Below are 5202 nucleotides of genomic sequence, written 5' to 3'. Positions count from 1 at the left end.
TTGCTCGGTTCTCAGGCTGGAATAGACTGGGGGTAGTGGCACATCTCCAAGGAGTCGATGGGGGCACACGGAGGGCCTGTCTAAACAGACAGGCAGAACAAGCTCATCTTGAAAGCTGCTGCAAAGGGAGAAATCCAAGCAGGTGAATTGGTTGGGGTGGCACGTGGCCACACTTGCGTGGTGACTGTCTGGGGAGATGGGGATCCTTTCTTGATAGCAGGAACCTCTACTATCATTGGGCAATCAAGAGCCCCTATGAAACTTTAAACACCTCCTCAGACTGAGCAGCTCTGGGCTGGGCATGGGGCCCTTGAGAGTAAAGATTGGACTAGACTGCAGTTCTCAACCCGGAGTCCAGTGCCTTTCCACCCGAGGAGGGGAAGGGGTGCAGACAGAGGTGTGGCTATGCCTTTTAGAGCAACCCAGCAGAGTTAGGCTTGGCTTCAATGCCGGACTCTACCACACAGGAGCTCTGTGACCTTGGGCATGTCATGTAACCTCTGAATTTCCTCACCTGTAAAAGGGGGATAGTCCTACCATGGAGGGTTTGTCGCCAGGATCACAAGGTGGCATGTAATGTCAAATCCAAATGATTAACCATGGCCCTAAAAACCATTTTAATCTCATTTCCTAGGACCCTCCTCCTTGCGCTTCCTGTTCTTCAAGACCACCTAGCTCCTTCCTAAGGAGCCCTGGTGGTGCTGCAGGATAAGCACTGGACTGCCAATAGCAAAAGTTCAGCAGTTCAAACCCACCAGTTGCTCCACGGAAGAAAGAGGAGATTGTTTTCATGCAGATAATACAGCCTCAGAAACCCTATACCGGGTCAGTATGAGTTGAAACTGACTCAATTGCAGTTTGGTTTTAGAGCTCATTCCTGTCTTGGGGACCTCTGAACTCTGTCCTCTCGTGCCTAGACCACCTTCCTGCCAGGCTTGCCTCAGCAGTTACAGCTCAGCTCAAATGTCACCTCCCTGGAAGATCTCTCTCCTTACCCTGTCAAAAGCAGCCACTTACAGGTGAAGGGAAACCACATGACTGCATGTTACTTTCCCTGCTCACTCCCGGCTCGGCTCCTCCTCTTCCTGAAGAAGGGCAGGAGCCTGGCTATCCCTCAAAACACACTTTCATACACTCACATGCTACCTCAAACACATATCACACACACTCAGACATACACCACACATGTATGTACGTTCAGGAGGGTCTCCCTGCCCCTGCTTGGCTGGTGGGTGTGGACTTTGCCCAGGGAATAGCCCTTCTTCTGCCCCATAAGGTGCTGGGGAGGGGTGGGAAGACATTGCTGGCTGGAGCTTTGGCACCATATCCCAGGATGTGAGGGTCTCCCATCTTCCTCCTGGGCCCCTAGGGTTTCAGTTGGTGCAGTGGGTGGTCCTAGGGGTTCAACTTGAATAAAGGAAGCGGGGCCTATGGGATGCAGGACTGGTGGGGATGAGTGTGTGACTTATAGTGAAACAAGCAAGTGTGTACCAGTGAGGCTGTGAGTACAGGTGCTCTGGGGGTTCTCTTAACAGGGGGGTTGTATCAGCTCAGGCACCATAGTTGACCCTCCTTGCACTCGTGTGATGGGAGAGCACCCAGCTCAAAGGTTGTTTACTGGGATGAAAGGAGGTAAGGTTGGTAAGCCCTGAATGCCTTAGGGAACTTCAACAGAAGAGAGGTGCCATTTGTGGTCACCTGCCTATACCCATCCATCAGTTTGGTGGCTGTGTGTAGCTGTGATATTGGAAGCTATTCCACCAGTATTTCAAGTACTAGATCACCCATGGTGGACAGGTTTCAGCAGAACTTCCAGACTAAGATAGACTAGGAAGAAAGACCTGGTGATGGAAAATCACCTAATGAAAACTCGAAGGATGACAACAGAAAATTGCCTGAAATAGTGCTGAAAGATAAGCCCCCTAGGCTGGACTACAGAGGACCAACATGGCACAGAACCGACAATCAACCGTTTCATTTTGTTGTATGCTGGTGGGTGGCAACGTATATCAAAGGTTCACCATAGCAAGAACTGTAGGGAAGTCCCAGGGGACATGACCTCCTGCACGGCTCAGAACTTCAGTTCTTCCATACGAGCACCAAGACTTCTACGAAGGCTTTGTGAACCTGGGCTTGGTGAGCATACATGGTGGGCACTGACCAGAAACCCGAGATTCTGCAAGTATGTACTGCCATAGGGCTTTCCAGGTCAGAGCCTACAACACTACTTGTGTGGGAATGAGTGTCTTTTCTTCAAAATTATTATAATCCTGTTTATTGTATTCAGTGTTTTTTTTTCTTCCTGAAGTAAGCAGGGGCTGTATGACCTTTTCTTTTATTTTTTGCTACTTCTTGAAGTGAGTAAGAAGAATGTGCACCTTAGAAATTTGAATTAGCCAATCGGGTAAGGGAAAAGACTATCCAGTCAAAGCCCTAGCCAATGAGGTGAGACACAGCCTTAAGACTTGCGTCAGGGATAAAAACATGAGTGGACTGCCTGGACGGTGTGCTCGCTGGGCTGTTCCTGTACAGCTGCATGCACGCACCCTTCTGAAGAAGTAAATTTTGCCTTGCTGAGGTAATTTAGTCTCACCGAGTATCTTTTTGTGCGACATTGGGATTTACTTCTAACAATTTAGGGGCCGTATGGGACTTCCCATTCCCTTTGGGAAGCAGCTTTATCCTTCTCCCCTGAGGGAGATGTGGCCTGCTTCCTAGTTGTGGCAGCCCTCGGGTGAGATCAGTTGGAGTGTCCCAAAAAGATGAATAAATCAAGAGTCTTGGAAAGCTGGGAAAAAGGCCTACTCGAACACCACTACTTGGTGACCAGGTAACTCTGGGCACAGACCAAGGTAAGAAAAACGGCAAGGTGTCCAATACTTTCTTGGTGGTTGGGACATCCCAGAAGCCGTGTGTGTATGAATGGGACATGCCCACAATTCCCTGGCAACCTCATATGACTTAGGGCAGTATCGAGTCGAAGACTCCAATCAAGTTGGGGGTTTATTCCAACATGTCAGTGCTAAGAGGTGTCCAATGTTCCCACAAGGGAAGCGGCCAGAGATGGACAAAGCAAAAGTAAAAGACCATAAGAAACCTCCAAGAATGGGTGGGGGGTGGGGTTGAGCCTCTTTGTAAGAAGCTACAGCCAGGTAGCCAGGATGGGAAATAACAGCTGTAAAAGAATCTCTAGCAAAAATGAAACCAAAGACAAAATTCCTCCTAATAGTCTATTAGGATTAATGCTAAAGTATTGGAATGATAGTGCATGAACTAAAGGAAAAAGAAATAATAAATGATAAGCTATTACTGTTTCATTTGGACACAGAAACCAATCCTTAAACTATCTGTCTTTTGGCCTAAATTTGGCTCAGATGAGGATTGGGTCTGTCAACTTTTAATTGAATATGTTAAGGACAGAAGTCCTGTCTCTCAGGAGGAAACAGGAGGACCCTATGCTGGAGACAGGGTCCTGTTGTCCTGTTTGCACTTAAGACAAGGGATAACAAGGCAGAGAAAGAAAAACTTTCTTCCCCTTGGTACCCCCTTTTATCTCTACCCCTGCCTTACAATCCTGCCCTTCCTCCTACACCCCAGACTCAAAACCCTGAGCCCACTTCCCTTGGGCTTGTTCCCCCTGCAGAGCCCAATTTTCCCGCCATAGTGGGATACCCTTCCCTGCAGAGAGTTAGAAATCACACAGTGCCAAAAAGATACAAAACTTTCCTTTTCCTCTTTGCCCCTAAGGGTCAGTCTGAATCCCTTTGTCCTCTTAGAAAAGTCCCCTTAAGAAGAGGAGAAATTCGTTGGTGCACCCCTAACTGGTTCAGAGGACCGGAAAAAAAAGGGGGACTAAAACCTCCTTAAAGATCCCTTAGGGTCACTGACCAGGCAGACCAATTCCTAGGCACCCAAATATACACCTGGGCAGAATTTATGTTACTATTAGGAATCCTATTTTCAGGAGAAGAAAGGACCATGTATCACAGGGCAGCAATAGCTGTGTGGGAACACGGTCTTCTTGCCAATCCAGACGTCCCAGCAACTGATGCCAAGTTCTCTAACCAAGACCTCCAATGGGACAATACTGTAATAGCCCATGGAGACCACATGAGAGACGTTAAGGAGATAGTAATGAAAGGAGAATACATTCCCCACTTCCAAAATAAAGATGCAATTGTTTTGATCATAGACTGACCTCCCAGATTGTCTGAATTTGTTCTTATAATTTTATTCTGTTCTCGACTCTTCCATTTGTCGATTGGGTTCACGTTGATGCTGCCATGTACGTCATTCTGTAGTTGTCTGTTCTTGTTGGTTCTCAGTCCACAGAACTTCCTTTAGGATGTTTTTCATAGCAGGGTTGGCTTTGGCAAAATCCCTTAGCTTCTGTTTATTCTGGATTTTTTTTTTTCCAGAGAAAAAAGTGATTTATTGCCATCCTGCCATCCCCCTGATTGTTTCAAACCTTCTCCTTCTCCCCAATTCTGAATTTTTTCCTCTTATGAGTAGAAACTTAAAGTAGACTTCAGGTTATCAAAAACAAAAATGCTGGACCAGGGCTCATCACTTGTGTGTCTTATATTTTAACTGCCAGAAAACGATCTTTTGTGTCTTTCCAACCCAACATTCACTGCCACGTATAAAGTGAAGGATGTAAGCTAGGACAGATTCACTGTTTCAGTGGACAGATTTTGTGAAGTGCCTTCTGTTTTAGCACTTTAAAGTTTATCACACTTAGTTGACTTCTGACATTCCACTTTCCTAGATTATAGGAAAGATCTCTTTATGTAGTTTGTTTTAAAATGTGCCAAAGCCTGTACATTAAAAGATTTTTAAAAGCAAAGTTGTATAAAACATTAACTTTATTGGTCTTTTTTTCTTGGGAATTTGATGTATCACCACTGCATTACAACTGAGCCATTAATCTTGTAGCTCCTTCGATATTGACTGGGTGGTTTTCAGGCTGCTGCGGAGGAATCAGTTTTTTCTGTAGTGTTTCAAGGGAAAGGCCTTTTGAGAAATGCGCAAGTTGCTTTTGCATATCTACAAAAGCCTTATTTACTCTGGTAACTTTCTCATTATTCACAATGTTTATCTTCTTAAGATTTGTGGTAACTGGTTTTGCTTTATTTTTAAAGTTTTTTTGGTTCACTATGTGATGGCCAAACTTGGTCTCTCATACTTTGGACATATTGTCAG

The sequence above is a fragment of the Chrysochloris asiatica genome, unplaced genomic scaffold (assembly GCF_000296735.1).
Source record: "Chrysochloris asiatica unplaced genomic scaffold, ChrAsi1.0 scaffold00078, whole genome shotgun sequence".
Lineage (NCBI taxonomy): Eukaryota > Metazoa > Chordata > Mammalia > Afrosoricida > Chrysochloridae > Chrysochloris > Chrysochloris asiatica.
The sequence above is the reverse complement of the archived record's forward strand: the minus strand, read 5'-3'. Positions refer to the sequence as shown.